This window comes from Macrobrachium nipponense, chromosome 36, assembly GCF_015104395.2.
Source record: "Macrobrachium nipponense isolate FS-2020 chromosome 36, ASM1510439v2, whole genome shotgun sequence".
NCBI lineage: Eukaryota > Metazoa > Arthropoda > Malacostraca > Decapoda > Palaemonidae > Macrobrachium > Macrobrachium nipponense.
Genome location: NC_087220.1, coordinates 39,456,165 through 39,474,450, shown reverse-complemented (window position 1 = coordinate 39,474,450; position 18,286 = coordinate 39,456,165). Strand labels below are relative to the sequence as shown.

The 18,286-nt window shown below is 37.1% G+C and overlaps 1 long non-coding RNA gene across 1 annotated transcript in view; it reads left to right on the top strand.

Annotated features, from left to right (window-relative positions):
• Nucleotides 1-2,189: 2,189 nt before the first annotated feature.
• LOC135203310 (uncharacterized) overlaps nucleotides 2,190-18,286 on the top strand; it is a 29,169-nt gene continuing 13,072 nt past the window's right edge. Inside the window, exon 1 of the long non-coding RNA XR_010311911.1 lies at nucleotides 2,190-2,275. This is a non-coding gene — a long non-coding RNA (uncharacterized LOC135203310). The remainder of the gene's footprint in view (nucleotides 2,276-18,286) is intronic.

The window sequence follows — 18,286 nt, the reverse complement described above, 5'->3', positions numbered from 1 at the left end:
TTAGAGATAGTATATATATATACATATATATATATATATATATATATATATATATATATATATATATATATATATATATATATATATATATATATTCTGGAATGCTACATTCAATTGATCAGCGCTTAATCAAATCAATAAATAAATCCAGGGGAGACTGGGAACATATTTCAAATTATACATTTAATAGATGACAATATGACTTTAAAATATTTATACATGCGTCAACAAATATTGTGTAAACATGCATAATATTTTATATACTATTATCACCCGTGTCAGTTTTGTCGACGAGCGAGATTTGAACGTTAGTAACGAAAATAACAGACTCCAATATACTACCTAATGATAACTAGATTACAGATAGAGTTGTATTACGAAAAATAACAATTGAGAATATAAATTAATTTAGCTGTCACTCGTATTCTCTTATCTTTACCGAGAGAGAGAGAGAGAGAGAGAGAGAGAGAGAGAGAGAGAGAGAGAGAGAGACCATGACCCTGAAAAGTTTGTTCCTAACTAGAGACGGAAAGGGGGTGGGGGAGATGGATGGACTTCATAACCCACAAATATTTTATATTGCTTAACACTGGAAGTTAACTACATAATAAATTACAGCTTTAGCTAAGGACAGGTGTTACAGTAACCTGAACAGCTGATAAACCTAAGTGATATATACCATGGTGTCAATAATTTCACCAATCCAGATGAGTACTTTTAATTGGTTATTTAAAATACCCTTGAATTAACTAAACATGAATTCATATACAAAACTACAAAACATTATTCTCAAATGTGGAAAAAATCTAAGGTAAAAGAGGGATTTAAACATGTATGAATTTGAAACATTAAGGAAAACATCTATCCTTTTTATGCACGTTATTACAATTATTTAAAACCCCAACCAATTAAATACCTTACAGTGCACACGTAACTGCAAATCAAGTCCTCAGTAAAATCATACTTGACTAAGCAAACTGCACTCTATATGCATGATTACTTCACTGACTGAGGATGGGCAATCCAACACATATATAAATTCCTTTCCTGGATATCAGTTGATATCAGAAATAGAAAACAATGCGTATTCTAGAGACAGCTACCGTAAAGAAAGGTAACACTTGAACAAAATTACTAGAAGCATCCCTGTTCTGTTGATGTGTGCGATGTCACTGTTCATTACTAACAGGAAAAAGATAACATGAATCACAGAATAAGTAAAAAAAGGAAAAGGCTTCTGTTGAAAAAGATGTGACTATGGAAGCAAAAATTGGAATGTTCAAAGGGTTTATTGAATCATCTCTCCTCTTTGGAATTGAAGCTTGGATACTGAATGCAAATGAACAGACGGAAGTGAAAACCATCAAGCTAAATTGGGAAGAAAAGAAAAATGATACATTTATGAAAAGGGTATACAATTTAGATGTCTTCTGAAAGAAAAAATTCAGAAAGGAAAGAAAGATGCAATGGAGAGAGAGAGAGAGAGAGAGAGAGAGAGAGAGAGAGAGAGAGAGAGAGAGAGAGAGAGAGAGAGCAAATTTTTCTATAAAATGGCAGACCAATAACAATGATCTGACAACACATAATTTGAATCAATCATCATCCCCCAAAAGTGGAATCATTCTGATATGCACAGGAAAACAATTCAGTATCTTCTGGATAGAACCTTTCATACAATTCTGGATATTCTTTAAACTTCTAAGGCTTAAAATGAAATTTAAATCTTTTACTCAGACTTTTCAAATGAATATGCAGTCTACCATCTGCCTTACTAAAACTGTCATACAACTGTCCTACTAAACTGAAAGCTACTGTATATTTAATATATCCCTCATTTATATTTTGCCAGTTTATTAAACACAACAGGACTTTTTCTGTACTTTATGAGAGGAAATGTTAACCTATTACCTAACACCTTAAATTAATTTTATTCAGCTTGATACGCATGCCCTTAGGCAATGGCTGCACTACCAAATACTTCTTGCAAGCTGTGTCTTCACTTTCTCTCTCTCTCTCTCTCTCTCTCTCTCTCTCTCTCTCTCTCTCAACAAGAAACAAGTCCAAAACATCATTAATTACCCAATGACACCAACAGATGTAACAGTTATGCAGATCAAAACCATATGAATATTCCTCACGTTTTAAACCTTGTGCACCTGCACACAGATGACTGCTTATAAAAGTCTGTCTGATTCACTTCCCAAGACACTACATTCTTTCAGTCAAGAGTGAAGAGACACCATATGAAGACCTCTGGTTACAAGGAGCGAGCAATGTAAGTACACAGACAAAAATACAGAACTTACTAACTTACTTTTGGAAGAACAAGAAAAATATATATGAAACGAAGTTTTCCCACTACTGCAAGAATTACTGGTAGTTGTATCTTTTATGACAAGAGCATTATACCTGCTCCAAAGATTATTATTTTCTTAACTGCGCTGTGGTTATTTACAAATTATGACTGCAAAAGATCAAGAGCAATATTCATAGCAATTTGGAATAATTAAGTTACATTGGATTTTCATATCAAATAGTTCTATTACACAAAACTTGAAGAAAATGACAGCTTTTGTGAATGATAAAGTTGATTTGCCAAACATGGAAAAAATTTCAAATTCTGTTTTATAAGTTAAGAAAATATACCTGAGAGCAATTACTGAATAATATTTACGTGATTTATAATAAAACATCCGAAATAGAAAAAGAAAAGGATTCTGACATGCACAAAAATGTTTAATCTTACCTAAAAACAAAATAGGTTTGTAAGTTTTTCATCACCAATTTAGCAAATATAGCCTATGTTTGAAAAATGATTGACACTCAGTATCCGTAACAATTTCGAAAATAAGCCTCACCTTGATCATCTAATTTTGATTGAGACTTTATACCTGCTTTGATCAAACTAGCATGGGGATATTTAAATAAACATCTAGCATATTTAAAGAGATTTCACTCATAATCTATTTGAATTTTTATCACATCGCAGTAATTCATATACATGCATTAAGCTACAAATGTCATTTAATATCCAATTCGCTCTACCTCAGAACTAAAATATTTTCATGAATGTTAACCGAAGTTGATAATAATTTCGTCCTCTCATGGATTCGAGCCGCTGCACAGAGGAGAAATCAGGACTTCAGTGACGTCTTTACTGATGTATCCATATGTGTGTGTGTGTGTATGTGACATACACACTTTGAAATACATTGAGCAAATATTATCACAGACGCTGAGAAGAATAGTGACACTCCCAATGCCCTTTAAGTTCATGTTCAGCCCCGATAGGGAGGGGGGTGAGAAGTGGATGGGAAAGGGTGACATGTAAAAATAACCGAAAACGACAGACATAGTGTCTAGTTCATAGTTTTTTTTAGGTTGCAGAGATAAATAGTAATACTCCCAATGCCCTTCAAGTCCAAGTTCAGCCCCGATAGGAGGAGTGTGAGAAGGTGTGAAAAATAAAATGCCCAAAATGACAGATATTAGAGTATAATCCAGTTTTTGAGGTTGCTGGGATGAATTGAGACACTCCTGATGCCCTTTAAGTCCAAGTTCAGCAATGATAGAAGCAGGGGTGAGAAAGGGGTGTCATGCAAAAATAACCCAAACTGACAGATATTAGTGTCTAATCCATAGATTTTGAAGTTGCTGAGATTAATAGTGACATTCCTGGTGCCAATTAAGTAAAAATTTAGCCCTGGAGGGGGGAGTGAGAAGGGGTGGGAAGGTGGTGACATGTAAAAATAACTGAAAACCACAGATATTAGTGTTTAATCCATAGTTTTCAAGGTCACTGAGATGAATAGTGACACTCCAAATGACCTTTAAGTCCAAGTTCAGCTTCGATGGGGGTGTGTGTGGGTGTGAAAAATAAAGTGTAAAAATTTTTATATATTAGAGCATAATTCACAGTTTTTTGAGGTTGCTGGGATGAATAGACACTCCCAATTCCCTTTAAGTCCAAGTTCAGCCCCAAGAGAAATGCAGGGTGAGAAGTAGTGAAATTGGAAACGTAAAAAATGCTGGGCAATGTAACTAGTGATCTATACAAAACTCGCGATTTCTTATTTCATGATAATGATTTAAAGAAACTGTCAAGGCCATGGGGATTACCTAAACTGTGAAAATGGGACTATGGTCAAAGTACGTATACAAGAATAAAAAAAGACAAAAACCTAATAGACTTAAGTACTGCACTTATGTACTTTCAAACAAACAAAGGTCATGAAACAAACTTTTATGGATGTTTTACCTCCATACTATTGATAAAATTGTTGATAAAGTGTGGGAAGCCTAAAAATCAAAGTAGGCTCAAGCATAGGAGTATGTTAAAAAAAACTGTTATTACAGTCTTAAAAAAAAACTAAAACCTTTATGATTTTGTTATTCTTTTAGTCTAATGGTTCTAATAGCACCCTCTCCCACGGGAAAATGCATTTGTGTGTAACTTCATTTTTTTCCCTAAGCTCTTCTTCCAACAATTACTGACCGTTTACCTTCGGTAATTTCGGTATGACAATCCCGTACAGCTCTCATATCTTTGATGACAGAAGCAGCTTTAGGGTCTTGTAGCAGTCCTCATTCCTAACTACTTTGCAGATGAACACAGTACAGTAAGAATATTGCTTACTTCATTGGTTCTATGATAAATTTTCTTCTATCCTTTCATTTCATACTTCGCAAACAATGGCAGGTCTTACAATAATAACATTATGAGCCTGGCCAATTCTGCCTGTGAGATGTTAGAAGTACTCACTCTTTTTGAACAACAAAACTCTCCGCTGATCATCCTAGAAGCGGTGCTTTCAATGTCGTATGGCCATTGGCGTCTCTCTATCTCCAGTGAGCAGCTTCTTTGAATTTATGGGAAACTTATCTGTCATTTACTTGGAACACTGACCTCGACAGTTTCTTGACTGCATGATGCAATTACTGTCTCAACTGCACTGTATACGCAGATGACAACCTGTCTGAGGTATTGTATAAAAAAAAACATAATTGAAGGTCAACTAATCGGAAATGCCCTAATTTACAACAACCTTAGAATAATTCCTTTTACTTGTTTTGCAGAGGCAGCTTTATCATCAGGTTACACTGACATCCATTAAAGCTAGCTTTTCTCACATTACACAAACTTCTTGACCATTCAAGCATCCAACCTGGTCTTTTTACTACAAAAAAGGCAATTTTGTCTGTGATAATGAGTGAACGTTCCCTCTAATCACAGTGTAATCTAATCAAACCTTTACTGAATTACAGTAGTACTGGTATTTTCAACAGAAAAATTAAAATGACTAAATGGTCAAAGGATAAATTAAATGGTTCATTTAGAGAAAACACGTGTAATCTTTAGTAACATACCCTTGCTTAGGATACTAATAACCTAAAATAAGATTGTAAAAATTATTATTTTTACCATGGGTGTCCGCACGTCGGGGGCTTGAGGGGACTTGCCTCCCTTGAAAACCTGAAAAAACTTCACACACACACACACACACACACACATATATATATTATATATATATATATATATATATATATATATATATATATATATATATATATATATATATATATGAATATCCTTCAGTCCACGGTAGAAAGGTGAGTGAAAACTGGGGACTTGGAACAAGTACTTTTGTAGTATATTCTAACTTTCGTAGTATATTCTACAATTTCAAGTTCACACTTGAAAATGTAGAATAATGCTTGTTCCAAGTCCTCAGTTTTTTCACTCACCTTTCTACCGTGTATTTAAGGATATTCCCAAGCACATGGCCCTTCGTGCTATATATATATATATATATATATATATATATATATATAAAATATATATATATATATATATATATATATATATATATATCTATATATAATATTATATATATATATATATATATATATATATATATAATTGCTTTATTCATTAAAGAAATGCAGGCTCTGATACTGCTAGTTCAAAGGGTCAAAGGCATTTGCTTGATATTGGAAACTATCCATATATGTATGAAGATTTGCCCCCAATTGGAAAATATGCTGCGAGCGCCCATGAGTTTTACTCCAACTTCAGTTGCTTTTTTATCTGTACTTTTTATTGATCTTCTATTTAGGCTTCTTGAAGTTGACCAAACCCCCTTTAAGCTTCCCGCACAGTTGAACTTCTAACATTGCCAACATGGATAACTACTGTTGATGTTTGATGTTGCATATGTTTGCGCTTAGCCACTGAAGAGAAAGAAACCGCTAAAGTTATCTATAAATTAATTAGCTTCATATTTTACTACGCTGCAAGGAGCTCTAATTAACGGTAGTATGATAGGATTTAGAAATACAAATGATACATTAACTTGTGTGATGAAACAGAAATAAAGAGGGTACTGTGTATGTACGTATTGCCTACATGCTATATATGTTAAAACAAATATTGACATATACTCCTCTCTCTCTCTCTCTCTCTCTCTCTATTATATATATATATATGTGTGTGTGTGTGTGTGTGTGTGTGTATATATATATATATATATATATATATATATATATATATATATATATATATATATATATATATATATTGGTATTCTCCTTAGATACGAAGGTATGTAATGCAATTGTATACTGTACTTTACTGTTATATATTCTTTAATACAACGGAATTAATAATTGCTTAGGAGGAGAAGAGGAAGAGTATATGTCAATTTTTTTTTTAACATGTATAGCATGTAGAGTGTAGACAATAATACATCCACTTTGGCATCTTTATTTCCGTTTCATCACAAAAGTTAATATATCATTTGTATTTCTAAATCCCATCATACTGCCATTAATTAGAGCTCCTTGTAGCGTAGTAAAATATAAAGCTAACTATTTTATAAATATCTTTAGCGGTTTCTTTCTCTTCAGTAGCAAAGAGCAAACACAAGCAACATCAAACATCAGTATATGCAATTGTATACTGTATTTCACTGTTGTATATTCTTTAATACAAAGGAATTAATAACTGCTTTGGGGGAGAAGGGGAAGGGCATATGTCAATATTTTTTTAACATGTATAGTATGTAGACAGTATTTATAGTTTTTTTATGCATGTATAATGTATGAAGTAGCATTATATATTTTCCATTATAAAGGAATTTACAAATTTTTACTTTTTCCTTTTTATCCTCCGGTGTGAGAAATTCACTTATCGGAAACCGCCTCACATACTTCTGTCCATAATTTATCCTTTATATGCTTATACTATATACCTTTACTGTAAAATCATAAAGAGCTGGTCTTCTCTGCACCTCCGTAATCAAAGATTCACAGACATTTATCCCTCTACATGTCATTGTAACATTATTGGTCTGTCCCCTCTGCTGGTCAATCACCTACTGCAGCCAAAATATCTCGACCACAAAATCGTTGTGTGCGCGCTCTGATTTGAAATAACGTTTTTTTTATCCCCGGCCACTAGTAGTGAGCGACTGTGGTATGGCCAAGAAAATAGACCCCGTAGCCACTTCCAAACGACTCTGTTAGTCGCGTCGACTGCTTTGGCTCGTCTGAGGCCTTCCGTTTAAATACATGTGTTCAATATTTCTTTAGTGGTTGGCCACTTAGTCGGCCAACCACTTTCCAATAAAAGTGTCCCGTGTGTGAGCAGTCTTTGGCAGTTCTTGAGAGATAAAAAAAAACCTTTCCTAAGGAATTAATATCAAAATTATTATTTCTCTATACAGAGAGAAGGCTATACCTATGGACAGATGAATTTCTTTCATAGTTTACTCATATTTGGTTTTTCTAATAACCATGAAAACCAGACCTATATTTAGTCACTACAGACTAAATTCACGGTGAATTGGCCCATTATCCAGGAAGTGTAATAGTGTATGCAAGACACAGAGGTGAATGGTGTTATGTATGCAAGGAGGTCGGATGTATTACTGATGATCTTCTTTAGCAATGCAATTCACCTCCTTCGGAACACTGTCATTTACATATATCTTGCATGCTCTTTCTTGTTCCATCTATCTTCAAAAATGCATATAAACTCATTGCAAACAACGGGCCATTCACCTCCGTCTCTGGACATTATCTTGCTTCCTAGATAGTAGACTAATCTACAACATGGGACATTCATCTCTCCCCACACAACTCATCTTTTCTGTCTAAATATAGTTTTAACAGCGTTTTATTAAAAAAAAACGATATATACTGATAATTACTGCCATTGGCAACTAAATTATGTTATACAAATTTAGAACATTCCAGGATACAGTAAGTACAGTAATGTAATTAAGAGAAGGGACCTTCCTGTTTTAGCATTCTTAATGTCACCTATTACATGAAGTAAATTTACATATCAATTACCAAATCAGCACTGACATTTCACTTTATAAATCATTCTCAAATTCTCAGGTCCAATAAAAAAATAACTTTTTAAAAACAAGTTTTGACATAGGAAAAACATATTTTTGGTAGTTGCTGTTGAGTCCTCAAGGATTACCCTTTCCATAGCCTATCCAGAGCTCTATGGTGACCAGACTAATGTAAAAGAATTCTCTTAACTGGTCTTGTAGCCGGGTATTGTGTCGTAATGATAAACATTACATATAACATGTGATAGAGTATAAATGGACTCAGGATAAGAGGCCATTTTCTATTATGTTCAGCAAATACTAATAGGTAGCCAGTTTACTTACTACATCAAAACTACAATAAGAAGTGGTTGTGCGCATACACACTGTCATATTGTTTACATACGACCAAAATCCGACCAAGATGCCATCACTTTCTGTTGGTCAATGCAGGATGATCCATCACCCAAATCCCATGACTTCTCATCAGGGAAGTGGGAGGGTTTTGAGGACTCAGCAGTGACTGCCAAAAATATGTTTTACCTACATCAAAGCCTGTTTTTCGATAGTGCATTCACTGTCTTGTCCTCTAGGAGCTTTACAAAGAAATTAACAGGTGATGAAAAGCTCTTGAACTTTGATCCCGACAACCCCAAAACATTTTTGGTCCCATACCAAATACCTTTAGGCTTGGTAGCAAAGAACAAGAAACTAAGTGTGAACTTTCGTTTTTTAGGGTGAAGTTCTTGGTGACTTACCTAAGCATGCTGGGCATGGTTGTAGTATTGTCAAACCTTCCCCAAGCGATAGTTAACATACCTGACTGTTAGGAAGACCCAGGGTCAAGGCTATCCATGCAACCTACCTATAAATAATGAAGTCGAATTTGTTCAAGCTTGTGGAAAGTGTTGCTAGGGCACAGAAAAAAACCGACCTTTTGAGATGCCTGCCGTGAAGTCTAGGTAAACCTTAGGTGCTTGAACTGGGCATAATGTTTTGTCTGCTAATTCTAGTTTACTTAGGATAGGAGATTTCCTTCCTAAAGGAATCCCATTCTTGGCCAGGAATGACAGGCCAGAGGACAATAATAACACTGGCCTGCGCTGTTTTCAAGGTCTGACATATAATACCTGATTTTAGGCCAGTTTTTTTGCACTGAATCCAAAAATCATGCTCATTTTACTCAATCAGATCAAGTTAATGAAATACTAGCTCATTAAAAATATCCTAAATTCTGATCTATTTGTAGGTGAATGAAAAACAATATTGAAAATATTACAGATTTATTCACAGAAGGCTTACAAAATATTTTGAATGGATAGCAAAAAGAGTATAATGAACTAAGAAAGCTACTCGTGGATGAATGGTCTCTTCAGAGACTTCTGTTTGTGCTGAGCAGACTCCACTTCCCTCTTCAGGCACTTCAGGCACCAGCAGTAGTCAACCAGAAAGTTGACATTCCATCGGCCTTGATAGCGTTCCTCCATAACACTGATATCTTGGTGAAATCGCTCACCCTGTTGTTCACTGAAGTCTTCACAATTCTCTGGAAAATAGTCCAGATGAGACAGGAGGAAGTGCATTTTCATGGACATGTGCGCACCAAGTTGGCGGAAATTCTCCATTAACTCATCAACCACCTTCTGATACTGGCAACTTTTGTGGTTGCCAAGGAAGTTTGCAATGACTGACTTAAGAGACAACCAGGAAGAGAGTTCAGCAGGATTCGGTGCATCATCAAAACTAGCGCCCTTGATGAGTTCCCTTATTTGAGGACCATCAAATATACCTGCCTAAAAGGGGAACTTCTGGTTAATAGCCATTAAATTTCGTCAAACAGAATTTTTAATAAGCTAAAAAATGAGCCATTGCTTGAATCTGTACATGATCCCATTTTTTTACAATTTAATTTCAAATTAGCGCTGAGGTACTTCAATGAAGAGCGCCATTTATCCAGGATTCGACTATGTTGCCATCTGGCAGATTAGTACCGATGACATAGTGTAGCGGTTGTCTCACAATAACAAGCGCAGCGAAGCACGCGTATTGTATGTGTCCTCGGTATTGTCCTCGTGTTTTAGGTCAATTGTCATTCAACTACCATCAATTATGCCAACTTGTATGGCGTTTGGTTGTGCTGATACTTCTGACAAGTGTCCAAAAGGCATATCATTCCATAGGATTGGTCAAATAGAGAGAAATCAGGTCACTGGCTGATGGCTCTTCGAAGGGAGGATATCAACATCAAAACCTTTCAACCTACGACATAAACCGTTCCCTGTTCGGACCATTTCTTGCTAACAGATTTAAAAGTGACATTTGGAGCAGGTTATTAAGTATAGCTATGAAATTTATATAATATATTTTGGGAACTTAATTTCCCTCTGAACAGACCATGGTACTGACGAAATAGGGCGGCTATCTACCACTATCTATATTAGCTACTATGGTGCCTCCACTTGTATGCATTTGAATTGAAATTTATTCTTTTCAATCGGTATGTGTGTGTTGTGACGGGGGTGAACGGCAGTTTTCTAAGCGTGTATGTATGTGTCCATGAATTGATGAGGGCCTTCACTTAGTCCTTTTCCACTAGTTTAATTAATGGAGTTTTAGAATTTAGGACTGTATGCCTAACTAGTCCTACTTCAGGCAACTTCTTCATTTACCATTTCAATCATATATTTTCAGCTGACAAATACAAACCAAAAAGGATATTATGTGAAGATGCTGTGCCCTCAGAATAGTTCCGCCTGTCTGAGCCTACCGTGATAAAACGTCACGCATAACAGACGAGCCACACATATATGGCTGCGCCCATGGTGCAATAGAAAATTGGTTGTAAAAAATAAGAAAACACCCCTTTCAAAAACATTTTTTCACCAGGGGTACTTAAATGGAATAATACTACATATGGAACAGCTAAAATGCAATCAGAAGTTCCCCTTCAAGTTTCTCCATGCTTTTTTTGTTGAAACTTCTGATGGAGGAAAGCAAATCCTCTACCTTCCCTGTCTAATGCCTTTACAAAGTTCTTCATGAGACCGAGTTTGATGTGGAGGAGTGGAAGAAATATCTTGCTTGGTTCAACCAGAGGGTGGGACAGAACGTTGTGTGACCTAAGTTTTAATCGTTGTCTTGATGGCCACTCTTGTCTGACATAGTGCTGGTCAACAGCACGGCTATCCCATAAGCATAGAAAGCATGGATACTTTGTGTAACCACCTTGAAGTCCTAGAATGAGTCAAACAATTTTAAGATCTCCACAGATCATGTTCCTGGTAATTCAGAGCAGACAACAGACGTTCCATGCTTTTGTGGAATTCTTTAATTTCAACTGAGTGCCCAACAGGGATTGATGAAAACTTATTTCCGTTATTCAGAAGAACTGTCTTAAGACTTCTGTTAGATGAGACAATGGAAAGTCTTCATTCCATAGCATCATTCTTCAGACCAAGTAATTCAATCAGGTCAACAATATTGTTACAGTAGACCAGTGAAGATGTTTCTTCAAATGCAAATGTGAAGAATATTCTAAATTCTCTCTCACGGTCCCGATACCAATAGAATGTTGTTCCTGGTGTCAGTAGACATTTCTCTTGAAGACGAGATCCAGTAGCTGGGCAGACTCCTTGGAAAGGTTCAGGTCTCTTGTCAGGTCATTGAGTTCCGCTTGGGTTAAAGGCACCGTTTGGTTTTCCTCTTCTGGCCTGTATGCACCACACTCAGCAGTATCAGTCATGTCACTAGATTCAGAATCAGAACTAGATTCCAATGTGACATTTCACTCAGGAACAGTACGATAAGGGCCATGGGGTACTGGTTTTTTGGCAGAAGGAACATCAGGGTATTGAACATGGTGCATGTTTTCGATTGATGACTTTTAGATTTGTCATGCAAAAGTAGCAGTCTGTAACATGATCTTTCCCTTCCCTCCACACCATTGGGACACTAAATGGCATACTCTGCCTTTTCTTATTCCTCCAATCCCGTAAGTTCTCTACAAATGTTTTGTAGCAGATATGGGGATCGAATGGCTTATCCTGGTCCCCTAGTTTGACTCCAAAGTAAGCTTGATAGGCCTTCTTCACAAAATCTGTAATTTTTGCTTGACAGTCTGGAAGAACGACATGTTCCCTGACGTGACAGAACCAATTAGGATGGTTTTTACACTTGCGATCCATTTTTATATATATCTAGACCTGAAAAGAGAAATAAGTAAGCATAATTATTAAAGGTTACCCATGACCCAGTTTTGCAAAAACAAAGCCCATAAACGCTTGGATAATTGCAATATTTTGGAAAAATATGCTGGAATAGAAATAGACTATATCTTAGTAAACCTTACCTGACCCAGGAAAATGAACTGTATTCTTTAATTCAGCATGCAAAAAGGACCCTAAATCAGTTGGAAACCCCTTGACCTTCGTAAAAAAAAAAAAAAAGTTTGAAACGCAGGCCAGTGTAATTGATCGTCATCTGTTTGTGTGATGTATTGTTCACGTATAAGAGAGCCAACTTTGTTAGTACGAGCTCCAAATGCTAATGAGATCAAGAAGATCGCATACTGTAGTTTGTGAGCTGTGGTTGTATCGGGTCCACTGAATTGAGGGGCTGATCAAAGTCTAACCACCTTGTTCAGGGACCAAGTGATTGGAACCCTTCTAGAGCGGATCTTTGTAGTGCAAAGGACCGTAGAAGGGAAGTGACAACTCATATACTAGATGAAGTCATGAAATCATAAAACAATTATTCGATTAATGATAACTTGTATCCCATGATTGTTGTAACTGCAGGGTGTTTGTCTTGTAAAGGGGGCTAAAAAAATTTTAAATCGTTCCCCTAGAAATTTTGACTGGGCTCTTGGTATGGATATAATGTAACTTTATTTTTCATACATACAGGTATTGCCAGACATATGAAGTCTGTAATTTTTGCACTAGGTATCTAGCAATGTTGGGCGAGTAATTTTCACAGTACAGATATTTAAGAAAATCTACCCATGAAGGTCTTTACTTAGAAAGGAGGATCCTTACTTGACTTTCCCTCCTACTGACTGGGATAAAACAGTGGGCAGTTTTGGAATTTATCTCTTTGTACATTGTTAAAGTAATAGGAACCAATCCCTGTTTAGCCAATTTGGGGCTATTAAGTAAGCTGTTCCTGAGTAGGTTAGGAGTTTGCTCCACACCTCCAAATCTGAAACAATGGCGGAAAAGGGTATAGTGTCCTCCATTTGTTCCAGTCTTGTAGGAAGGCATCTCTTGCTGTTGCTTGCCTGGTAGTTTGTGATTCTCATACGTGGCAAAGAGGTCCACTTCCATTTGTGGAAGCATGTTGGCTATTTTCTGAAAGTGGTTATCTAACTACTTCCTTTCTTGACCCTTCGAAGGATGGCTAGTATTACCATAATGAGAGGAGGCAAGTGTCATCCCAACCTCTTAAAGTAGGACATTGCAGTCTGAGTTTTTGAGAGACAAAAAGACAGCATCAGCTCCATGAAATCGATACGACAATTCCTCAGAATAGCTGCACCTCTCTGCCACCTGACGATCCTCCCAAAGTCTTCCCAACCTCTCAACAAGGCATCTGTGTCTATTGTCATTCATACAGAATGAGTCAGGTTGACCTGTATTGCCAGAGGGTCCTTCCAGGATCAAGGCCAAAGTATCTCCCCAAATTTTTTAATCTTTTGATGAGGTCGGTCTCGCATCTTGTTTGTTGCATGTGATAGCTAGAATTTGTTCATATTCATTTGTTGTAATCCGAGTATTGGATCTGTTATTGATGCAAACTGCAAGAAGCCTGTCATACATTCTAACTGCCATTTGGAAACCCTGGGCCGTGCAAGGCACGTTTTGAGGACTTGCCTTATTCTGTTTTGAGTATGATGGGGAGAGACGAACTGTGAAGTGTCCCAAGACAGTCCCAGCTACTGAAAGAGTCTGCTGGGTGTGAGGTGAGATTTTGATAATTCACCATAAAACATTTAGACATAGTCAGTTGACCACTGCTCTTAGGTATTTCAAGCACATTTTTCTTGTGGGCCCCCAGATCAACCAGTCGTCTAGGTGGGCCATTAATTGTACTTCTGATTTCTGGAAGAACTACCATTATTAACTCTGTCAAATCTTAGTGCAATGTTTGGCCCACAGGGCATGATTTTGAATCTGTACATATCTTTCCCTATCCAGAGCCTTAGGAAAGGACAGAAGGGAACGACGGCAGGAATGTGCCAGTATGTACACATCTTTCAGATCTATAGTTGTCTAAGTCTCCTTGGAACAATTGGACACACTAGGGCAATGGTAGTTATTTGGAAAATTTGGCAAACAATGGGCTTGTTCTGTGTTCATAGGTCTACAGTCACTTTTCATTTGGAGGAATCCTTTTTGGGGACACTTAGAAAGACAAGCTCATTGGCAAATATCTGTATGTTTCTCTATGGCTCTCATTAACAAGGGCTTTCTGCATGTAACATTCCAGAGAGGAGTCTGGTTTTTTAAAGAACCCCTGGGGTCAGGGTCAGGGCTGAGATCGTTTCCACCCCAGCCTATTCAAAATTAATGCTGTGTTCCCAAAGGGAAGACTTCAATTGCCGCCTGTGGTGGAATTGAAGTTGAGCCCCAACCACACCATTCCCATTAGTATCCCCCTCTTCCTCTGCCTCTGCCTTGATAGGCATTCCATTTGTTGCTTATACTTTTCCTATAAGAGGTTCTTTAGACCTTGTGGAAAATATTTACTGTTTGCTGTTGTTGCCCTTTTGTGAAGCACCATCCCTTCTGAACACTTACCTGTTCTTTGAGGAAAAACTGTTTGGGGTGACTGAAGGCTTACCTTTTAAAGACAGCCTTTTTGGGTTGGGTAAGAGGAATTTTTGGGTTTTTGTTGCCTAAATCCCCCTTTTTCCCAAAAGAGAGTACTCTTATACAATCTTGTTGATGGGTTTACCCATTAAGTTTTAACCACAACAAACTTGTCAAACAGGTCCTTACAGAAAGGGTTATTATGTAATAATGAAGTTACATCAGGATGTGACTAGTTGAAACGCTCCAATGTTTCCATTTGTGCTTTCATGTGCCAAGCTAGAGAGCCATAGGATGCTTGCCACAGGGTTCTCATAAGAATTTTAACCACAACAGCAACAATTGCTCTGGAACATTTTGGAATGGCAACTTCCAGCACAGTGGTAGAGGGTATAACACTACAGAGGAAGATCCTAGTGTGAAATTCTGTTCAGGCTGTCACCTCTGAGATTCCTCTGATATGGGTCCTAAATTGCTGTGTAGCTATAAATAAAGGAGGCTTTTCTCCCTCAGAAAGGGGATGTAGCGTTGCCCATTTCTTGGTGGAGTTTTCTGAAACTGGAATCACCAAGGCAAATGGTTTTGATTCTGGTATTGTCTCTGGTCTTTTAAGCTCTACAACATTCTGAAAATCTGTCTTTACAATATTAATAATTTTGAAAATGAAGGGACAGAAGGCTGGAACTCTTTGGTGAGCAACACTGGTCCTGATAAAGGGTGTCTTCCATAGCATCTAATGTTATAGACACAGGGAAGAAGACCGTTTCTGTTAGTGGTCTTTCACATGTACAGCTTCGATCATAATTTTTCTCTCATTAATTAGATATTTACTATAGGGAGAGAAAATGTGCACTGATACGTCTAACCATGGATCATGAGAATCATCGGTGATGAATATTGGAGCCCCTATCATGTTTTGTTTTGAAATTCTGTATTTAGAACTGACCAATTAGAGGTTTCCAGTCGTAATTCCACCACCAGACCTTATTTGGGCAGCATTTGCATCCCCTTTCACTTTTGGGTTGCAGGATGCAGCGCTTTTACACTTTGGAGTGTACTGGACTCACTTAAATTCCTTTTCCCAATCATGCATCATGTCGCTCATAAATCGCCTTTCTGTGGCAACGACATTTTCAAATGTTATTTATAATTTCCTTACGGAATTGATCAAATACCACAAAATGGGTATCCCTTATGGGGGTGCTTGTGTAACCTGAGTATGTACAGCTGAGCTGCAACTGCCTGTTCCCCAGGGGCAAAGGTCCTGGGTGAATTACTATAAGCCTCTGAAACTGTTGTCATTTTCATTGGGTTCAGGTAAATCCTTGTATCCCTTTTGGGAGAAGGATCCTAATTTCCTTACAGAATTGATCAAATGCCACAGGCTGTGTATCCTGTTTAGGTAAGCTTGCACTTTTTGAGTGAGCTTCAACAACTGAGCTGTAATTACTAAAGGAGCAGAAACCCTAAGTCCTAGGTAAGTTACAATACCCCTCCAGAAATATAGTAATATCGGTCAGAGTCAGATAGATCCTAGTATCCCTTTTGTGGCAAAAGATGCTCTTCAGCATCGATAGCTGTAAATGGGGATAGAATTCCTTCTATAAGGTTTCTCCCATGGCTACCTGAAATTTGTATTCCTGATCCATCTGGATTCAGCAGGGTCATTTCAGTGACACTGCCCACTTCATATTCTATGGTAAGAATGTCTCCCACATGTAAAAATTCCTCTATTTCCCCTGCAGGGTTAATCTGGGAAGTTGTGAGGAATGATGTTACCGGTTTTTTCCCAAACATAAATCTTTATCTGAGAAAAAGGCTTCATATCTGCTGTTGGAGGTTTGCCGGAAAGATATAATTTCCCCTTTCCTTAGTCCTACTGAACCCTAGGAATCACCAGGACAGCTTAAAATGAGCAGTTTCATCCTTGAAACTTGCTGCCAGTAGCATACTACAAGTCTGGTACATATCTGTTGACCATGTAAATTTTAATTGAGTTTTACAAGACTATACCCATGGCAGGTGGTATGAGCCATACCCACTGGCACAAAATGACCCAAGCAATTTGATACAGAACACTTGAACTGAGGGTCCTGCATCATGGCAGCCCTATAACGCTATAAAGCAAGTTGTTATTAGAAGCCAGTCAGTGTGAAATTATTAATGAGGGACACCTCCGTAGTTCCTCATGAAGTTTCCATATTTGTAATAAATTCTATTAGAAATCTATGTTAACTTAAGCCCTTGGCGGTTTATATTAGTTTTGACAGCCGTAAATGGCTTGTCTAGCAATATAAAATTGTCGATTTACAGCACCATAACGGGCCGAATTTCGGTTATTGGCGCCATAAGGTGCTGAAAATATTTTGTGACACCATAACATACCATAACAGACGAGCCATTAACCGGTTATCAGCATCATTAACCAAAACTCAGCGCCATAAGTGCCATAAATTGAAGAGTTCCGGTTAATGGCAGTTTTTTCTTATGAGCATACAGCCGATAACGGAAACCCCTCCCACCAGATAACTGGGGATTGCACGTATAAGTCCTTTTTGCACTGGCTATGTAAAATTTCAATTTGAATTGTCATACCATTCAGACCAATATCCTGTGTACTAATTTGTTAAAGTTAGCCCAAGCCACAGTTTTAAATGGCTTTAGGTTATTTCAATTTGAATTGTGATAACCATTCATACCATATCCTATGTACTAATTAGTTAAAGTTAGCCCAAGCCACAGTTTTAAATGACTTTAGGTTATTTAATTATACCTAGGATACTGTTTATATCTGGTCCGGGGCTAAACTACCACTTAGTACACCAACAATAGAATGTTTCCTAAATTCCTCTCTCTTAGCATAGTATAGGGTATTACCTAATCCAGATTATTCTAGATTAAATGTAAAGGCTAGATAAAACCAACGTTACTTACATGTAAATTCATAGGCTTACATCCTTTGTCTAACCCAGATTGTTTATACATGTATCTACCCTTAAGCTATTTGGTTTATTATATAAAACAGTAACTTTCTAATATGAGACTCACTGATGTGGAAATTTTTTATTTAGGTTATCACCTACTACAGTGGTACCTCGGTTTTCGTACATAATCCGTTCCGGAACCTCCAGCAAT